We start from the raw sequence: 22,163 nt of genomic DNA, 5'->3' as shown, positions 1-22,163 counted from the left end.
CCCCACTGGGTAGACTTGCCCTCCCACTGTATAGACTTAACATTTTGAGCATGTTTTCCTTCCTTCCAGTGGCCCACAGACTCCGAACTCACCTGCAGGTGGATTGTTCCAGACCCAGACTGGGGATGAGGGAGTGGGAACCCCGTTCTGGGCTCTCCACCTAAGATCCAGCTTCCAACCCAGTTCACCGTTTAGCAGCCACAGAGGAGCATCTTGGCTTCCCTCTGCCTTATTACGCTTGTCTTATTTCTCGGCTGCCTCAGAACTTGGGAAGGGAAGAGAACTCTGATTATGAAGATAAAAGTTTTTATACGATAAAAACCCTCCCTCCCTCCACACACCTCAAAACTAAATTAGAAACCACTATCCTCATCTATCAAACTTGTCACCTTAATGAAAAATCTTTCAAATCTTTTACTTAATAGCTCCAAAGACATTGCTAGGGGTGTGACTTAGAAGTCTGGCCCGAATGGTATAATAAGGCAAATCCTCCAGAAGCAGTGAGTATTGGAGGATGGGACGAGGAATGGGATGAGCTTGGTGCCAGTGTCGAACCTAGAGCACACAGGTCATGGTCAGTAGCCAGAAGGAGGAAGCGTGAGGTCTTCAGACATTCTTAGCTTTTTAAAACCATGGTAGAAAAAGAATCACTTGAATTTTTCTTTGCAGAATTTAAAGGCATTTTCAACATATTTACACATTTGCTTCACAACCTCCTTATGAGGCAGGATGGGATTCTAACGTTATCGGCAAGAAATATTAATGGCCTGGTTACTATCTACGGGACTCAGCGCTGAGCATGAGGGAGATTTAAAAAAAAAAAAGACAAGACAAAGAATAAGATACATGGTCCCTGACCTTGAATGCCTTACCCTCTTATCTAGAAAGACTGCTCAGAGCCCCCAAAGCATTATGGATCAAAAAAGGAAACACAAGACACATGTCAAATAGACGGCAAAGATTTTTTAAAAATGCTCCAGGAGTCGAGGGGAGGGAACATCTGTTGAAATCAAGAGTGATTACAATGGTTTCGTGGAGGAGTTTATAGACAGGAGAACATCAGAGAAATGTTAAAAATCCCAACTACACACGCTGGAGAAACTGGCACCAGAAACCGCACTTCTGGTAGAAGCTCCTAGAAAAGAAGCCACGCGTCCCGCATCTCTTTGCACAGTCCTCCTGTGCCTGGCACCCCGGGATCGCATCCTACCGTGGCTGAGTGTCTCCTAAATCTGAGAAGGACATCAAACGCCACCCACCGCAACGCACAGGAAGCGCTCTGTCCGCCGTGCCATCCTGACTTTGCCACCGGGATGATGAGAAGCGCAGGCTCTGCACCGACTCTCCTCTGCGGAGCCAGGCAGGGCCTGCCAGCTTTGCTGGCACGATCGGGCCTGCAGAATTGTACTGCACACATTGCCAGGCCCCGAGCCTGAAGGGCACAGGAAGCCAGTGTTCAGAGCAGGGACGGTGAGTAACAATTACAAAGTCCTCACCCTCTGAAGAGGCGTAAGGCCGGCCAGGAGGAGGAAGAAATGAAAGGGGCATCTGGGCTGTGCGAGTCCTGCCCGGGATACACCGGCTGCCACAGTCATTATATTTTTTCTGGCTGCGTAGACATGTTGCTATGGAACCAATACATGCCATTGCGACTTGGCCTCTAGCAAAGAAAATCACATCACTGGCAAGAGCATTTCCCTAGATTTCCCTTAAAGGGATACCATGGAGGGAGCGCTGTTCTAGCTCAGAAACAACAGCAGTATTGTTCCAGGCTGCAGCCCCCCGCGGTCCATGAAATGGAGCCTAGCGACTCAGGTTTTATGAGGCGTTCATACATGTGGCATGTGGGCCTACACGGTACGAACCCCAAGTTTGGGGAGCAGCCTCTGAGATGCTTTTTCAGTAAGAAACGCGTGGCCTGGGCACCTGGGTGGCTCAGTCAGTTAAGCATCTGCCTTCAGCTCAGGTCATGATCCCAGGGTCCTGGGATCGAGCCCCACACTGGGCTCCCTGCTCAGTGGGGAGTCTCCTTCTCCCTCTGCCTCTCCCCGTGCTTGTGCTCACTCTCCCTCAAATAAATACATAAAATCTTTTTTAAAAAAGAAGGGAGAGAGAGAAAGAAATGCATGGCTTCAGTTTGTGTATAGTGTCCCTGCAACTGGTAAAAGCAAACAGTCTGGAATACGTGGAGGTCATGACTTGCTGCCTCCTGACTGTCAACTTCAAACTACTCATGACCCCAGCCGGAACCAAAGTCGCCCCGAGTGGCTGGCACACATCCAGGTGGCCTGGACTTTACTTCTCTTGCTTCAGGCCTCTCTAGCAGTTTCTTCTTTACTAAGTGAACAGGACGAAGCAGGACGTGAGATCTGGCCCTTCCCTCCTTGCAGAGGCCCTAAATTGTCCTTTTAGTCTTTATCAATCTCCTGATTCCAGAGGCGCTGAGCTTCTCCAGAGAGCAGGAGAGCTCACGTCCCACATCGTACTGTGGTGTGCTCTGGGAATAGATGTCTTGGGCTTTTCTTGGATAAGATGAGTAAAGGGAAACCCCAAAGCTCACCCAAACACACATTCATGCACACCACGCATTTGGGGAGGGGAGGGTCTGTATCAGAGTAGGAAGCAGCCGACCGCCGGTGACTTAGCAATCCATGGGCTCCTGGGTGGCTCAGTGGTTGAGCATCGGCCTTTGGTTCACGGAGTGATCTCCCGCAGGGAGCCTGCTTCTCCCTCTGCCTATGTCTTTGCCTCTCTCTGTGTGTGTCTTTGATGAATAAATAAATAAAATCTTTAAAAAAAAATACACTAAGTTGACAAGTGGGATAAAATAATAGACACAGGCTCTCAATACCATACTTAGACCAGCCCCAGGTGATATGAAATGTTTTGGAAATGAGTGCACTTAGCTCGCCAAACTAAATGAACATGATCCAGAGCCAGCTCTAGCACAGGCATCCTTGACAGAAACCGCAGATAAGCCCACCTTCTAGGATTCCAGCGGACGATCAGACTCTCACACTTCCCTCCTTCATGCTCTACAAATGCACTCTCATGTAAGAAGCAGTACATTTTTTTTTTTAATGAAGAAATGCTTCTCTGTAACCCTCTGTGACGGCAGGTCAAATTTGTACTGCATCATACGGAAGCTGTTAGGCATGACTCTGCAGGTGCACACAGTCCCGAGTGGGGGCGTGTGGGTCTGCAGCTGGCCAGTACACACCTGCAGGTGCGGCATGGCTTCTAGCTGCAAAACAGATGCACCACCCTGTCTGGGCATGTGACACGGCACTTGGCAAATGCAGTGGTTTGGGAAGCGCAAAGGAAAATATGCTCTCTTAGAGGAGGTCTGTAACGGAAGTGTTCTGGGTCCATCCACTCCACCCACCCCTCCTGGTAGTAGCCAAGTAGGATTACTGGAAAGTTAACTAGTTAAACAGCATCACTCTGATGCATGCCGTGGAGGGATGTTATCAGGTCAAATCATCTACAGCTCTGCATCCTGAGAAAGAAATGGGACTCAAAAGACAGCTCTGCGCAGGGTGGGGGGAGCAGGGAAGACCACCACGTGTCTGGGAGTCCAGTGCCTCTCAGCATCCCAGCTCCGCTGCTGTCAGAGAAACCCCCAGACAGGTGATACGAGGCCCTCTGGGCCTCAGCTGCCCCATCCATACAGAGGGGCTTTGCCAGATGGGCTCTTAAGTCCCATCTAGTGCTCACATCCTATTACTCTGTCATGATATTCACGAGACAGTGTGTCACAGGAGCAAAACGGATGGTTTCTCCTTGCCCATGGCTATATTTCTGTGCATCAGTCACTGAAGAAAAAGAGAAACTTTCTGTCTCATCCTCCCTGCAAGCTGGACAAGGTATGAGCAACAACAGTAATAATTCATCAGAGGCAAAAACGTGTGTATAGCAAAAAGAAACAGCAGAAAAATATAAGAGAGAAACCTTCCCTTCTGAAGGAAGAGATGTGATGGGTAGAAAGAACATTTTGGTTCCAAGTGGGAGAAAGCTACTTGAGAACGCAAGCTATTAAGCACTTTTCTTGAAGCATCACAAGAAATGGATAAAATATTGATGTGAAAATACATATATTTTATATGAAATGATATATATAAAAGACATAAAAGATAACGTAAAAAAAATAGAAGAGTCCAAGGATCACTCACCCTATGAAAACAGCAGACTGGTTTCTTTTCACCCAGAAGAAGGACTAATTTCTTTGGAAAACTGGAAGAGAAAGAGATTTTTAAATAAACAACGTGAAATCTATACTTCAGGTCAGCACAGGAAGGCAGGCCTAGCGATTATAAACAATCCCAGCTCCCGGCCACTTTGGCACTTAGTAGGTACACAGTACATGTCTGATGGATGGTTAGACTGGCAATTGCTTGGCCAACTGCATGAATTTTGAAAACAGAGCTTTGAACATTTAATATGTAGAAAGTAACCCTGTGCATGATTCTTTGATTACAAAATACAAGAACCTTATGACAAAGGAGGGTATATAGCCGGGTCTGGGAAATCATTTACCAGGTGGATCTTTCAAAATGCGTCTGCAGCCCCATGTGAGGATGCCTTAGTAAGTAACCAGCGTACCCCATGACTGCCCTGTGCCCTTTCCTCACGTTCCCCACCCCAAAATGGTACACCTACAACTCCACGCACACCCTGCTGAGGTCAGTGACCTCACAGGGATCTGTAATAGGGCTCATAGGGGAATGTGGACTTGGCAGAGAGGCACCAGGGGCCACATATCACGCCGACTGAGTAATCTCATGAGGAGCCACGGTGTTTGGGATCAAGTGTGGGAAAGAACAGAGATGATGTGAATGTTGGAAGCGGAAGCCTGAAAGACAAAGAGAGATAAGGGGGTGACAGCAACAGATTGTGTAATCTACATCACAGAAGGAACTCAGCTCAAGATCCAAGTTTTTAAAAATTTCCAGAGACTGTTTTAAAGACGCCTTTGCAGGTTTAGGAGGGGATGTGAGGCGGAGCTGGTATAGCTCCAGAGACTGGCAAATTTCACATGATCCCAGAGCATTCGGGATTAAGTCTACGCGGGCTGTAAGAAGACCACTTGATGTAGTTCTGCCTCCTGAGAAGTTCACAGTCTCACTGAAAACACTTACAGGGTAACAACACAGGAGCAAAAGACGGTACATGCTGGTACAGTCTCTGAGCACCTTCTTTTTAAAGCAACACTTTATAATCTGCGCACAGACATTAACCTTTTCATCCTAACGGCAGCAAGATGTCTACAGTAAGAACCACAAAGATCAGAAATGCTAATTTCAGACCCGAGTCTGCATCTCAGCTCAGGTGCACATCCAGTGGTGGCACTCAAGATATAAACTCTCAAAGCGCTTTCCTCAATGGCAATACGAATACCCACGTCGTATCAGTTTCACATTCTTATTTCAGGTGCTTGACCCATAGGAGAGACTTGGGGAAAGAATAAGCTCTCATGCCATGTGGCACAACATGTTTCTAGGTCTGCATGAATCCAGAATACACAGGAGAGATTTTTATAATTTCATAACTTGTGAGATTGTGAGTACCTGCATTGTCTTCTCTTTTTCCCTAACTCCTCAAAAGCAGATGAGTCAAATGAGAGCACAGCAAAACATCTACTGTGAACAATTAGATGATATACATGAGGAAGCCATCCAAAAAAGACAAGTCAGCAAACCCCACCAATAATCCCTATGAACATTTTGGTGTATATGGCTCTAGTTTCTCTCCTACAGTCAGGTACACAGAGTTTATTATTATACGTGTACTTATATAAATAAAATTGCATACATACATATAATTTATTTGTGATATACAATGATGTTACATATTGTATGTAATTCATACTGCTTTGCAGTCTGATAATATCTTATTTGTTATATTACAAACCTCTTTTAATATCAGTAAATCCATCTCCATCATCATTCTTTTCTTTTAAAGACTTTATTTTTTAAGTCATTTCTACACCCAACATGGGGTTGGAACTCACAACCCCAAGGTCAACAGTCACATGCTCTACTGAATGAGCCAGCCAGGTGCTCCTCTGTCCTAATTCTTTTTTTTTTTTTTTAATTTTTATTTGTGATAGTCACAGAGAGAGAGAGAGAGAGAGGCAGAGACACAGGCAGAGGGAGAAGCAGGCTCCATGCACCGGGAGCCCGATATGGGATTTAATCCCGGGTCTCCAGGATCGCGCCCTGGGCCAAAGGCAGGCGCCAAACCACTGCGCCACCCAGGGATCCCCTCTGTCCTAATTCTTAAAGAACTACAAGACTCCTTCATTGAAAGAATGAACCACTAAATAAACAATTGTTGAATTTACAGAGTCTACCACATGCCCCAGGTTTTTGAGAAATGACCACATGATAGCACATGGTTTTCTTTTACATTTTTGTCAAGATTGAAGAAGGCAAAGTGAAATAAATATCAGAAATCCTAACAACAACAACAAAAAACTATTGGTTTGTGTGGGTGTCCCTTAGAATACAAACTGGCATTAACACCACAGGCAGTATCACAAATGACAATATTCACTGAGCTTCCAATATACTGGAAGAGGACAACATATTAAAGCCTAGGGCTAATGGTAGCTAGAGATGCCAACACTCGAGCTATGAAGTCCTAAGTGTGAAGTTACAGGAGTGTCCTGTGTTCAGTGTGATCACGGAACAAAGTTACCTAATGATAGAAAGGTAAACTGAAAATTGTAGAGTCTTGAGCAATTTTAAAAATTATCATTGCATTACACAAACTTTAAAAAACCTAAAAAAAAAAAAATCGGGATTTGCCATATTAGAAAACATAAGAGGTAGAATGTTTGTGCAGCCTCAGTATTTCTAATCTAGTTCCCTTCTCGAAGGGAATGGTTGATTTGCTAACACATATGTGATACAGTTTTGCTTGAGTTGCACGACACAACCTTATCCTCGATTGAGAAAATCGTGCCATACCTCAAAATGTGACTGACTAGCAACATTTCAGGAAAATACCACTTTGGGGCGGGGGGGAGGGAGGCTAAGGGAGTGAACGTATCCCCACAACCTGCAAAGAGTGTGGGGCTAACTCCTCCTCCAGTTAGGAATGTAATTAACCCTTTCTAAGTATTACCAACACTGCTTGGACAAGCAGGGAGCAGCAGAGAAAGGTAGGACTTAACTGTGGCGTCAGAGAAATGCCATATCAGCTACTGACTGGAAAATCCCATAGGGACCAAAAGTGGAGAAACAATGGAGAGAAATGTTAAAAGTTTGATTTCTGAAACAGCTAAAGGACAGGTGATAACCCCTTCGCATGCTACCTTCCAACAAAAGTTCCCTGAAAATTGACCCCTTGCCCAGGGGATTCAAGTTTCAGGGGAAGTGACAGTCTGAGGAGTCACTCAGTCTCTTGGAAGAGACTTCTGCTGCTCTCTTTGGCCCACGTGGAATAGTCAGCATTAGGAGGTAAGAACACAGACCTTAAATGTTAGCACTGGGTGGAATCAGAGAAATATCTCAACAACTCACACCAGGGATCGTATGTCACAGAAACCGAACTGGGCTACTCTTCACAGATCTCCTCTGATGGTACAATTCAGGAGTGAGGGAGCTGTCCCTAGATCCGACACTGAACTTCTTATAGGAAAGGACATTTTGCTTTGCTTAAAACTCTTCTGGTGGTCAATGCTTCCTCCATGAGAAAGAACCAGATGGGCAGGCTGTGGAGTGTGCTATGCAATGTCTCTTCTATGCAAAGCCAAATGATGCACCTCTCTCTTTAAATTTGCTTTTGAAGGGTCCTTCGTATCTTCTGACAGTGCACATGGGTTGGCCTAGTACACATTCTGTATAAAAAAATAAATAAGTAAATTTGCTTTTGAAGGGTCCTTCGTATCTTCTGACAGTGCACATGGGTTGGCCCAGTACACATTCTTTATAGCAGACCTGTAGAGCCATGGAAAATTGTGGTTTAAATCCTAGCATCTCTGTCCAATGGTGTGCCCAGCCAAGATATGACCTGGCCAGGAAAACTGTGCTGACACCATATATTCCACACTTACAGTTTTTGGACTACTGACTTGGGAAATTTTTGCCTTATCATTGTATAATCGTGTAGTATCATCCTGGGTAACCGCACTGGATTCCTTAATATTAGCTACTAGCCTGTACTGAGTGGCTATTGTGTGGCAACAAGATTTCATCTGTCATCTCTTCTCCTCACAAACTCTCTGTAAAATAAGACATATTAGCCTCATTGCTCATAAGAGGAAAACAAGGTTCAAGACAAGCAACCTGACCGAAGTTGCATAACCAGTAACTGATAAAGCAAAAATTCAAAGTGAGGTTTGACTGGGTTTCACAGCCAAAGAGAAAAGAGATGAGCGCCCTGGCACCCTGCATATGGATTTTTATAAGAAAGCTGCAATACATAGCATTCTGTCAAATGCACAAAAAAAGAGCACTTGCTTTCACCAAATAAGCAGATACTCCCTTTGTAGGTTGTTGTATGGGAGTAGCAAGCAAGGATGCCCGAACAAAAGTTATCCAGGACATTCCGGGGCGAGCATGGCATTAAATCGTCCAACAGGTGCTAGGCAAGCATTCTCCAGCAGAACAGCAGGATTAAAGTGCTGACAGTTGCAACGACACAAAATGTAGCCTTGGCAAGTTGGTCTAACAATTACTTTGCATCATTCTGATTATGAGCCACAAGCATGCAATCAACAGCATAGAGACGATCTTAAATGATCTCCATCAGCATTTTACTTTACTTATCAAAGCGTGGCAGATGGAACACACTCTGATCTGACCTCAACGCAATGTTAATGACCCAAACACAAAGAATGTGCAGGAACAATAAGGATGCAAGAGCATTGGCCTTGCTGGGGATCATTGGTTACAAAAGATGCCTTTTATTTCATTCAGTTTTTCCATTTATTACTTCAGAGTAAAAAAATAATGTCTATGTGTTTCTCATCTGATAAATCTATCCATGGTCTAACTCAATTTAAAGATTTAAAGTAACTTTATAAATTCCCCAGACTTAACATCGCATGTCATACATACTTCTATAAGGAGCACTTTCCGTCTTCCGTTGTACATTTTTGTGGGTACACATTCCCCGATCGCAGCCCAGCTCTGAGAGCCTGGAATTGACATCATTTATTTCTGTCTTCCCAACCCCTAGCCCAGTGCCCAGCGTATATGGCAGACATTCAAAATATGCAGAAATGAATGAATTCTCATTGGACCGTAAATAAGAAGGCATGCTTACTGAAAGCATGAATGACCCCAAGTTGTTCTGAGAAGTCACTACTAGTACTTCAAAGAGCAGGATCTGAATTCCAAAACTTGTCTTCAAATTGGAAAGATAATGGTAAACACATACAAAAATTTAGTAGAGAACTGTTCTTAGGGAGTAAAAAATATATATAAATATTAAAAAAATACTGCCCTCATATCGACTGAATTAAATCATCTACAAAAAGACCATCCCAAGAGATCTAACCTCAACAGCAAAGTCTGTAACTGAAGAGGGAGATAGTATCTGGAGAGTGGTTTCCAAGGAGAGTAATTAAAATCACTGGAGGTTAGAGTACCAGATCTGGAAGAGAAATACTGATTATTAGATTATCGAGGGAAAAAAGAGGTCAACTTTCCTTCTCCAAAAATAAAGTAAAAGGACCATAAAATTTTCAATATATCAGCACTACTACGACCAATGCCTAGCACTTCACTGGCACATCTCAGTTGGGGCAGTGAGAGTCATGAAATGGGACAATGACTCTCTTTTGCCTTTAGATAAATATTATACCTGCGGCAAAATGTAAGCAGGTTCATCCATGATTGGGATCCTATTTGGATGATATAAAATGAGTGCTCTATGCTCTGTGTAAGAAAATCTCTTCAGGTAGATGTCACTCCTGGTTTGATGATTTCTCGGTATCTGTGAGTGTGTGTGTGTAGGATTTCCAATGGTCTCAAAGGGTGTTATCTATAATGAAATAAGGTAATATATGTTTAATATTCTTGAATAATGTTTAACTTATGTTTAATAAGTTTTGAATTGCCAAAATACACCACGTAGACTTTTCAAAGGCAATGTCCATAAACCTCAACAATCCTTCAAGCAGGCAGCATAAATTTATTGTATGAACGGCCAAAAGGCTAAACAGAAGGCGAAACAAAATCAGCAAACCGACGGTAACTCAGAATTCCAAAATTGGCAATCACTGCCTTGGCAAAGCTGCATCTCTGACTCGGAGGGAGGAGTAAGAGAAGCAGGATGCTATTTTTAGGGTAAAAGGCAGCAAGTTTTTTATGCTCCACACTTTCGGGCCATGCCCCTGCAGTACAACTCCTCTCACTGCCGTTAAAGAGCACAGCTACTTCACCGAAGTTCGGTATCAACAGGAAATAGCACAGGGGAAAGGCCAGAGTTAGGGAGTAGGGCTTTAAATGTGCAGCCTGTGCCAGACACGTCTCTCTCACATCTGGCCAGCACAGGTGGTGCTAGATGCAAAAGCTACTGCCCCCATCAAATAACAAAGGCCTAGAGGACACAATTTTGGTCGCAAAGCTGGAGTTCAATAACTACTTAAAAGCTATCATACTCGCATCTATGTGAGCTTTATAGTTCTCAAAGTGCTCACTGTAGAGCGAACAGTCGGCAGTGAACATTGTTAGATTATATATAAGAGTTTTAAAAAGGGTACCTTTTAAATGTCTACAACAGCCAAGGGCTGGCAAACTTTTTCAGGAAAGGGGCCAGATAGCAAACGTTTTAGGCTTTGTGGGCCTGATGATCTCCATCACAGGCACCCAGCTCCGCCACTGTAGCACCACGGAAGCCACAGACAGTGCTAATCGCAATGCGCATGGCTGTGTTCCAATAAAACTTTATTTTCCAAAACGGGTGGGGGTGGGGGATTTGGCCCACAGGCCAGAGTCTGTCCACCCCTGGTCCAGAATATCATTATACTGGGAAATGGTAAGATATAATCTCTGCTTCCTGCTTTTCCCCAAAACAGATTATATTTTTGTTTCTGTGAAAATTAATAAAGGAAACCTCATTAGAGTGGACTTGGGAGACTAAAAGGGGAGGCAGGAAAGGGGAGCTGCACCACTCAACATCAATCATAGGAAAATTGCCAATTATAGACCCCTAGGCAAGACTCTTCAGCAGAAAAGAATCATCAGTTATAGGTCCCAACAGGAAAAGATGTACATCACAAATTCTATAATTCCACCACCCCTGCAACTCAAGCCAGTTGAGAAACGGTCATCACCCTGAACTCTTGCTCTTCTCCAACAGATTTTCTCTCCAAACAACTCCTTTCAAATTCCTCCTTTTCCATAAAATAACATTCCTCTTCTTTGTTTGTTGGACTTGCCTGTGTTTTGCGGTAGCTTCCATGTCCTAAACAGCGGTTCTTTGCTATTCCTGAATAAACCCATTTTTGCTGAGAGATAACTGCAAGGCTTTGTTTTTTTTTAAAGACTTTATGTACTTATTCATGAGAGATACAGAGAGAGAGACAGAGACACAGGCAGAGGGAGAAGCAGGCTCCCTGCGGGGAGCCCAATGGAGGACTCGATCCCAGGACCTCGGGATCATGACCTGAGCCAAAGGCAGACGCTCAACCACTGACACTCCACCCAGGTGCCCGTTAAAGTTTTATTTTTAAGGTTAACATTAGTACAGAGTTAAGATGGTAATATCCAAAAGCAGGGAGTGACTTAGTTTTGCAGTGTCCATTAAACCTCCCCCACAACAGCAAGGGCAGATCTTTCCTTCCGACACAGAGTTTTACAGAGTGGCAAGTCTCTGTGCATTCATCTCTGCATTACGTATGTGCAAAGAGGACAGGCAGCCCCACAGAACACCAGACAAACATTCTGTGGCTTCTTGAAGTAGCGCACTGCCCAGAATCAAGAGGACACCAGTGCAACCACAAGAAACAAACCACCTGACTAAAAACTGGGCAAAGGTCTTGAATTGACATCCTTCCGAAGAAGATACACAAATGGCCAACAGGCACTTCAAAAGTTGCTCAACCTCACTCATTGTGAGCAGAATGCAAATCAAAGCCACAGTGAGATCGTTCACACCCAAGAGGATGGCTATTTGGCTATTTACAAACAACGGCAAATGCAAAACAATGAGAACAGAAAATGACACACTATGTTGGCCAGGACATGGAACCATTGCCACCCTCACGCCTGCTGGTGGGAATGCACAATGGTATGCGGCTGCTGCGGAAGAACAGCGTGGTGATCCTTCAAAAACTGAAATGTAAAATGATTATATGGTCCAGCAATTCCACTTCTGGGTATATACCCCAAAGAAGTGAAAGCAGGGAGTTCAACATACGTCTGCGTTCACCCAGGTCCCCAGTGGCACTCCGCACAAAACCCAAAAGGTGGAAGACGTAACTCAAGGGTGACTAAACGAAATATGGTAGATGGACACGATGGAATATTATTCAGCCTTAAAGAGGATGCAAGCTCAGGTACATGCTGCGGCAAACAGAGCCCTGAGGACATTTCTAAGTGAAGTAGGCCAGTCACAAAAAGACAAATACTGCATGAGTCCACCTCTTTGGGGGTACAGAGGAGGAAAATCCACAGAGAGAAAGTGGCTGCCAGAGGCTAGGGGGAGGGGTATGGGGAGTTAGTGCTTCATGAGAATGGGGTTTCAGTTTGAGAGGATGTAAAACATTTCTGGAGATGGATGGTGGTGATGGTTGCACCACCATGTGAATGTACTTAATGTCAGTGAGCTGGATACTTAAAAATAGTAAATTCTAGGAGTGCCGAGGGGAGTTCAGTCAGTTAAGCTTTAGCCTTTGGTTCAGGTTGTGATCCCCGGGTTCTGGGGTCAAGCCCCATGTAAGGCTCCCTGCTCAGCGAGGAGCCTGCTTCTCCCTCTCTATCTTCTTCTTCTTTTTTTTTTTTTTTAAGATTTTATTTATTTATTAGAGAGACACACAAACACACACACACAGAGAGAGAGAGAGAGAGAGAGAGAGAGAGAGGCAGAGACACAGGCAGAGGGAGAAACAGGCTCCGTGCAGGGAGCCTGACGTGGGACTCGATCCCGGGTCTCCAGGATCACGCCCTGGGCTGAAGGCAGCGTTAAACTGCTAAGCCACCAGGGCTGCCCTCTCCATCTGCTTCTAACTTCCATTTGTACTCTCTCTCTCTTTCTCTTTCTCAAAATATAGAAATAAAACCTTAAAGAAATAGTAACTTCTGTGTTACATACATTTTCCCACAATTAAAAAAAAAAAAAAACAGCTTTGTGAACACTTGCTCTCTGTGGGAGCTTTTCAAGTGATCTATTTGGACCAGGATATCCCAACACCATCCAAGTCACTCTTGCTTGAGATGGCTGATTTATGGGAGGCAGTTAAGGAAATGGAGGGTTCTAGGAAATCGGTTAAAATCTGAGAGCCTTCACATCTAGGAATCATTTGGACTAAAAGAGAGTAAGACTCAGAGTGAACTCTGCACAGATTGGTGATATGGCCAGGAAGCCTGCAATATTCTCTCTGAGTGCTATTTCCCCCAAGATTCCATTTGACAGTGGTTCAGGAGGAAAGTCAATTATAGGTAGGAATAAAAGTTAGGGAAGTTTACCTACCCGATAGAAGGCACAAGGAAAAGTAAAGGAAATCCCTATAATTAAGGCAGTGACTCTATCTTTTAGGATCATGGTGAAAAACTCACCATTTCTAAGTAAGAGTAAGTCTCTCTCTCCCTAACCTTGCTCTCTTTGGTCACACACACACGTGACCACCATTAGTTGACTAGCGTGAAATGTAAGCTCCTCTGAATCTAATTCTGCATAACCCTTCATACCATACAGCATACCTAAGAGGTGACCTCATGAAAACTGTCTTTCTTTAGCATTATTCCGTGGATTACTCAGGTATCATCCTTGCAAAAGTCAAGCTAATCTAGGGCTGCATTACCGACGACAAGCAGAATGATGCGGAGTCATGGTTTCTCAGCTGCAGGCAAAGGATACCACCGCTTGTCATTTATTTTTGTTAAGAAATAGGGAAGATACTTCCAAGCCAGCCCAGCCCTACGAGAGGAGAACAGTTTGAAGACTGCACAGCTGATACATGACATTGGTGATTACCTGTAGGTGATGACAGGTCTTCCCGCATGGCACCAACGAGGCAGAAGGTTGTGCCATTTCCAACTCAGTTAACCAGGATGGTCATCAGAGTGTCCATATATCCCAGTTGACTGCAATGTTTTCTGGCTATCAGAATTTTATGTTATATTTTTTAAAGGTTTTATTTATTTTTTCATGAGAAACACACACAGAGAGAGAGAGAGAGAGGCAGAGACACAGGCAGAGGGAGGAGCAGGCTCCATGTAGGGAGCCTGATGTAGGACTCGATCCCAGGTCTCCAGGATCATGGCCTGGGCCAAGGGCTGTGCTAAACCGCTGAGCCACCCGGGCTGCCCTGGCTATCAGAATTTTAATCAACATATAAGAAAGTGTAGTTTTCATTGGAGGGCACATACATCTATTATAACCATTTTTGACAGCTTTTGTCAGAGAATTCACAGTATTGAACAAAAACGTGTATATGAAAAAAAAAAAACTGCTAGAGGAAAAAAGGAAATTCAGGGGAAGAGTTTATACCACACTTTTAGACAGCTAAAGCCAGCAGCGTGCAGAAAAATGTTCAATGACTAGCTGGAGGGGAGAGAGGAGTCCTGATTTGTAGTGTTTGCAGATGTCTCTAGTATAAACATTCCCACCATGGCCGATTTCAAGCTAGCAATGATGCCAACCTGCTCTCAAAATTCCTCAAAATTGAACAGTTGGCTTGTGAGAGCCGGTGCAAGCTGGCTGCAACCCACCACTGGCCAAAACCCATCTCCCTCATCCCACCAAGATCAAGCAACTGGACCCCTCTGATTCATACCTAAGATAACCCCCCGAAGTGAAAGTCAATAGGCAATCAGGCCTCTTCCTATCCACCAGAAGGTATCTGTTCCCACTACCACATCGTATTTTTTTATTTTTATTTTTTAGTCTCGTCATCAGGAGTAAACCACACTCGAGTCCAATGTCATGTAAAAAGGCTTCTCCGGGGCTCCTGGGTGGCTCAGTGGTTGAGCGTCTGCCTTTGGCTCAGGCAGTGATCCCAGGGTTCTGGGACCGAATCCCCACAGGGAGCCTGCTTCTCCCTCTGCCTGTGTCTCTGCCTCTCTCTGTGTCTCTCATGAAAAAAATAAATAAAACCTTAAAAAAAAAAAAAAAGCCTTCCTTCTCCGACTGCTCTATTGCTAGCTCTTCTCTATGCTGAATTTCTACAGCACCCCTATATAGTCTACTGACCTCTCTTGGGATTCCAGAGGGCCGGGCTCCATGGGGGCAGGGAAGTTCTCACAGCGCTAAGCATAGGGCAGAGTCTGACCCGGCCTGAACTGGCTTGACTGGTGGGGCTGACTTCTGTCCAGGCAGCTCCAGTGAGTTCGCTCGCCAGCTGCTCACGCCTGTGCGGGCCAAACTCCCACAAAAGCAGGGTGGGAACTAATATTTGTTGGGCATCAAATTCCTGTATCCGCCCTGTGCCCAGAACTAGGTCCCTAACACCATTCCTCAAGAAAAGGAGTCAGGGCTACTTGGAGAAATGGCCCGATTCCAAGATGGGGGCAAGGGAGAGTCGAGAGGAGCACGAAGGAAATGCTCACTAACAAAGACACAACGATGGGGGAGCAGATCAGAGGGACAACAGGAGACGATACCCCTAATATTCTTGAAAGCACTGCCAGTGGCCCAAACTGGAAGTACTTGTATAACAATGTAAACAGCAATGTACTCGGGATGCCTGGTGGCTCAAGTTGTGATCCTGGGGTCCCGGGATTGAATCCCACATTGGGCTCCCCCCAGGGAGCCTGCTTCTCCCTCTGCCTGTGTCTCTGCCTCTCTCTCTGGGTCTCTCATGAATAAATACATAAAATAAAATCTTTAAAAAAAATAGCAATGCACTGGATTATAATCAAAAGTACAAAATAAATACCCACGAGTTCACACAGACATCAAGAAATGACTGTATAAATAGGTAAGTGGGGGAAGAACAGATCGATCTCCCATGTATAAGAATTCTGAATAAAAAAAAAGAATTCTGAATAATCTTAGGCCGCAGGGAGGCGGACACAGCTCCCCACTCCTTAGATGAGGGTTCTTTCCGAAGATGGGGGCGTGTGAAAGGAGTAACTGTAAAGTGTCGACAACCTGACAAACACCACCCCAGCCCGGCGATCAAGTGCGAGATAGCCAAGGGAAGTCACAGCAACAGCGTGCGCCCTCGATCCGGACAGTACGTGAGACAAATGGCAATCTCCCAACTTTGAGCAATACTCATCAGTCATCCTGTAGCATGTCCCTCCACTGGAGTTCTTCTAATCATAACAAAAACATAGGAAAAACCCCAATGGAGGGACATTCCACAAGACTGATCAGCACTCCTCAGACGTGTCAAGGGCATCAAAAACAAGTCAGAGAAACTGTCATGTGCAGAGGAGCCGAAGGAGACGTGCTGGCTTATATGATGCGGTTTCCTAAAGGGATCCGGAGAGAGAAAAGGGATGCCAGGTGAAAGCCAAAGAAATGTCAGTGAAGTAGGGACTTTAGTTACCACTACAACTACTACTAGTACTAAATTCTGCCACTCTGTTAAGTGACTTATCTATGTTATTTTGCTTTATCCCCACAATGCTGTGAAATGGCTTCATGCCCATTTTACAGATGGACACAATAGAGATCTATTTTGCCCAAGACAACAGTCCGTAACTGGTGGGATTCAAGTGGAAACTCACATTGAATTGTTCCAAGACTTTTACAAGTTTGAACTTCATTAGTCCTCACAACAACCCAAGAGAACCAAGCAGCAAGGCTATTATTCCCGGTCCTGGTGAGAAAAATGAAGGAGAGGCAGTTCGGGTGGGTTACTCAGGGTGACACACGGCTAGCAAGTGGCACAACCAGAATCTGAATTACAAGGCACTTCAATGCTGAGGACCAAAAACAACACATCTGACACCTTCGTGAAGAACCTGCCCCACAGGGGCACCTGGGTGGCTCAGGGGTTGAGCATCTGCCTTTAGCTCAGGTCATGATCCTGGGGTTCTGGGATTGAGTCCCCCATCAGGCTCCTCACAAGGAGCCTGCTTCTCCCTCTGCCTGTGACTCTGTGTCATTAATAAATAAAATTAAAAAAAAAAAAAGACTTGCTCTACAGCGCCAGTTTCACCACACAGTGTTGAAATCGTCAATAACCATAACAATAATAAACATCATAGAGTACACAGTTCATGCCAATGACTTTACAAATATTAACTCACTTAGCCTTCCCATCAAGCCAATGAGCTAGATTCTATTATTCCCCTTGTACGGATAGAAACACTGAGGCACAAAGGAGTTTAAATAATGTTAGTGAGGGCAGCCGCAGTGGCTCAGTGGTTTAGCGTCGCCTTTAGCCCGGGGTGTGATCCTGGAGACCTGGGATCGAGTCCCACGTCGAGCTCCCTGCATGGAGCCTGCTTCTCCCTCTGCCTCTCTCTCTCTCTCTCTCTCTCTCTCTCTCTCTCTGTCTCTCATGAATAAGTAAATAAAATCTTAAAAAAATAAAAATAAAATAAATAAGGTGAGTATATAGGTTTATTAACTGTATGTCTCTTTCAACTTCTCTTTTATGTTTAAAATTGTGCTTAAAAAGTACAGATGTTTTAAAAGTCTCTCGTGAACGACTGTGCATGGCCATCATGAAAAGGTTCCTCAGGAGCTGTTTATTGCACCCAAATATATAGAGATCTGATTATTTTCTGGCATCACACTTTTTAAAAATTTCCTGATTTTTCCTTTTAACATCTTTCCCCTAAAAACTTCCTCCAAACATCCCACAAAGACAGCAGTTTTGCCAGCTAATGTGTGACAATTAGGCTGTTAAGTAACAGACCTGAGGCCCATGTTTATTAATTAGCAAATCTTGTATATAATATGAGCTTTAGGCTCTGCAGAGCCTTATACTCCACATGGACCTTCCAATCACTTTGGCGCCTTGGATGGATTTCAACAGTTGTACTTATCACAGATCAAAAATACATCATTATTGCTCCAGTCAATAAACATCTCAGTTACATGGCACAGTTAAAATATATTTATTTCTTTGATAATTTTCATGAACTTGCTCATTTACCACTCTCCTTCAATTTCTACTTGGCCTCAGCTCCTATAGGGCCATTTTTTGTTTGCTTAACAAGAAGTTTTTCCTGAAATAGATGTTAATTAAATGATTTAGAAAAAAAAAAAAAGTGTCTCTTCTGATTTCAGTATCAGACTGTCATATGTTTTGTAAGAATTAAAAATCTCATTCTGAGGCAGTCCAGTGGCCCAGCGGTTTAGTGCCACCTTCAGCCGGGGTGTGATCCTGGAGACCCAGGATCAAGTTCCACGTCAGGTTCCCTGCATGGAGCCTGCTTCTCCCTCTGCCTGTGTCCCTGCATCTCTCTCTCTCTCTCTCTCTCTCAATCTGTGTATGTGTCTGTCATGAATAAATAAATAAAAATCTTTTTTTTAAATCTCATCCTGGAGCATTTTAGGGGTGCACTGTCCTGAAGTTAGATGCTTGACAAATTCATCAGCACCGGCAAATATTAAAGCCGTCCAGGGACACCTGGATGGCTCATTGGTTGAACGTCTCCTTTTGGCTCAGGTATTGATCTTGGGGGCCTAGGATCAAGTCCTGCAGCAGGCTCCCTGCAGGGAGCCTGCTTCTCCCTCTGCCTCTGTCTCTGCCTCTCTCTGTATGTGTCTCATGAATAAATAAGTAAAATCTTAAAAAAAAAAAAAAAGCCATCTAGAGGGCTATCCTGCCATCCTACTCTGCAAATCAACAGCCTCCCCAACAGCCATAGAAAACAAGTGTTTCTGTCCTGACAGGTGATGCCACCATGGGCCAGAGCTGGCTCTCTCCTTACCCTCTGACAAGGGCTCCCATGCAAGAGGAGCCATGGATTGGAAATACACACTAATCAGAACAGAGCCAGGATCCAGGCCAAAAATAGACATGCCTGGGAGAAAGAGTCTTCTCAGGAGTAATGTGCAGAGTCTGTACCACAGCCTCCCAACTTGACCATGGTGAGCTTCCCGGCAACTTGCCAGATGAGTACATTTGGTGAAAACCCTTGGGAATCGTTAAATTCCTTAGACCTGCACAAGACACATGCCCATCGAGGACAGTAATTCCCTGTTTCTCTGTCATCTCCAAGACCCTGATTCCTCATGACAGTAAAAAGGCATAGGTAGGTGGTCAGGGCACCAACTCTGGGCTGAAGATGCTGGACTTATTGCTTAAGCTCACTGTTCTCAGACACACAACTTACAGAACGATCGTGGTAAAGATTAAAGGGTTAATATGTAAAAAAAAAAAAAAAAAGAAAAGAAAAGAAAGCACTCGCAAGGGTACTGGCACAAAGTACGTACTGTATATACATACACAAGCATTTGCTATTATAGACAAACGCCAAAACAATTCATCATTACTAATGATTCCAAAGTAATGAACCCCATCCACCCCATTCCCAAACTGCCCTTCACCTGCCCGACCATCCAAAACCTGCTAATTTAAGACCTGCACATATTCCTGTGTCATGAGGCCCGGTCACCCACAGCGGCGATGTTAGCAGACAGAAACTCTTACTTGCAAGACTAACGTGTTTATCCAGATTAAATGTATGGTTAACTGTGCAGTCCACTTCTCCTTTTTCAAATAAGGGTTTTTCACATGCAGATTTTTATCACTGCGCTTACTTCCTCTCTTTTCTTGTAGTATTAAACATCTTTTCCTTTTCAGCTCCATCCCACCCTCCGGTTGAACTTGTAAAAAGGGAAAGAAGAAGGAAACCGGCCACCTAGCTCAGAGGCCCAAGTATTTTGCTCTGAACTTCACACTGACACTATCACACGCTGCCAGGGCAGTTTAACAGAGAATTGGAATCTAATGAGAAGAGATAAGAGAGGAGCACAGATAAAGGAACTCTTGAAAATCAGCCCCGATCCTGTCACCAGGCCTGGTGGCCTCGGGGCTTATTAATATAGACTGCCTCTCACTAAGGGGCAAGCAATCCTCTTGCAGTCATTTCTTTAAAACTATCAGTCACCCTCACACCGATTTACCTTTAAACAAGGACATTCTGTAACCAGGGATCCACCTATGTGGCTTAGTCATCGGATGGGCCTCAAGGTCGCCGACTTGAATAACACGATGAGAATTACCTCATTCGCCCACTATAGCACCGTTATGTCACCGATCGATACAGAGGCCTGTACACATCACCAACAAAGCCTCCTCCGGGGAGCACCCTGCATACATCAGACACAAATTGCACCCTTAAAGGCAGATGACACGTGGAACACGGGAAGATCCTTTCTGCGAAGCAGAGCCTTTGTTTGGTCTGAGAGAAGCAGCAATCTAACCTCAAAAGCAGGGAAAAAGACAGAGAGAGAGAGAGAAAGAGAGAATCCGCACAACAGAAACAGCACTGTTTGCACTCTCTCGTTGACATGACACTTCTCCCACCTTCCCTCTTGAACACAGGATGAGTCTTCTGGGGACTCACAGGGCAGGAGGGAAGACAAAAACGGAAGCATCATTGCTGGGGGCTCCGATGCTGAGGACCAAGACACAGCACATCTGGTGCCACCATCAGAACCTGCCCTACAGCGCCAATGTCACAGTGCATTGGTGGAATGATCGAGAACAGCAACAATAACAGACACTGGAGAGTGCTAACGACGTACTAATCACTGTTCTTTTTTTTTTAATTTACAAATGTTAACCCATGGAGCTCTCTCAACAACCTGCTGCAATAAATAGATTCTATTCTTCTTCTTCTTCTTCTTCCCATTGTACAGATGGGAACAGTAAGGCACGAGGAAAGGAAGTAAGGTGCCTGACATCACACGGGTAGGTGGCCGGACCTGGGATTCAAACCCAGGCAGTTAGGCTGCAGAGTCACTGCACTGAACTCTGGTTAACAGCAACACCAGCAACCGCAGTAAGAAGTCACCTCTGTGTTTTTTTGCATATGCTCTCCCCTCTTTTTGGCATAACCATCCCACGAATTGACTTAAAAACTTCTGTACCATCAGAGCCTTCCAGAGGAGAGTGGTCCGACATATGTTTGTGGGATGAAGGAATGAGTACTTGACTCGAAAAAATCCTTAAATCACTCTGTGCCATAGACTGAGGATGTACGGTGAACCTTGGCTTCCAACAAGGGAAATGAAGTTCAGGAAAAGCAAAGGACTTGCCTAGGGTCACGCTGCTTACCAGAGGTTTTTAAATTTTTCAAAGCTGTGAGATGTTTTTAAGAATACACAATCTTTCTACATGTGCTCGAAATAGAACAGAGTTAAAGGAGGAGCTGCTCTGCTAGAGACGGGCTGGGTCCAGCCCACCACCACCCCACATCTCCCTGCAGGCTCCGCGGAAAGCAGGTGGAGAACCACTGTGGCACCACACAGCGGGTGCAACCAGAACTTGGGCACGGAGCAAAGCACAGGGGCAGATGGGACTCTGCCCATAGACCCCGGAACCCCAGTAGAGGACAACCAACCATTTGGGGGTCCCTTGGCCTCCTACTCCAGGGGCAGGAACTATAGTATAGCCTTCTCTCTCCCTCCTAACCATCAGGGATCCAATTCTTCTTCCTCTTGGTAGGGGTGGGGCTCAGAGACACTCATTCTCGGCCTCCTTTCTCATGCATTTCTTTTTTGTTTCCTTCTTTGTAGTGGTTCTGTATCTGTTCCTTTTTTCTGCCCCGGGGGGTTTCCCCTACAGATACCTGGAAAGGGGGCACCTCTTATGACCTACTTTGTCATCACCAGTCAGAGCAGAAGACGGCAAAGTGTGCTCAGAGGCCTTGCCAGCTGCTCTTTAGGACCTTGGATCCGATCGGGGATTCTTCAAAATGGCAACCTGGACTCCACGGTGGTGGCCAAGTTGGTCAGGGAGAGGGAGCAGTTTTGCAAGAACAGGACTGTGGGTGAACCTGTCGCCCTGAGTCTCAGCAGGCAGAGAGCCCCAGGGGCATCACAGATTGTCAGAGCCAGCAGGGACCTCTGAGACT

The 22,163-nt window shown here is 44.9% G+C and overlaps 1 protein-coding gene across 4 annotated transcripts in view; it reads right to left on the bottom strand.

Annotated features, from left to right (window-relative positions):
• Positions 1 to 22,163, bottom strand: part of ATXN1 (ataxin 1) — a 403,943-nt gene that overhangs the window by 184,834 nt on the left and 196,946 nt on the right. For all 4 annotated transcript variants that reach the window (XM_025999330.2, XM_025999331.2, XM_072729076.1 and 1 more), the window contains one exon: positions 4,173 to 4,233. The gene's annotated coding sequence lies outside the window, so the exon portion shown is untranslated. The remainder of the gene's footprint in view (positions 1 to 4,172; positions 4,234 to 22,163) is intronic.

Source organism: Vulpes vulpes, chromosome 12, assembly GCF_048418805.1.
Source record: "Vulpes vulpes isolate BD-2025 chromosome 12, VulVul3, whole genome shotgun sequence".
NCBI lineage: Eukaryota > Metazoa > Chordata > Mammalia > Carnivora > Canidae > Vulpes > Vulpes vulpes.
Note: the sequence above shows the minus strand (reverse complement) of the source record. Positions and strands in the feature narration are given on the sequence as shown.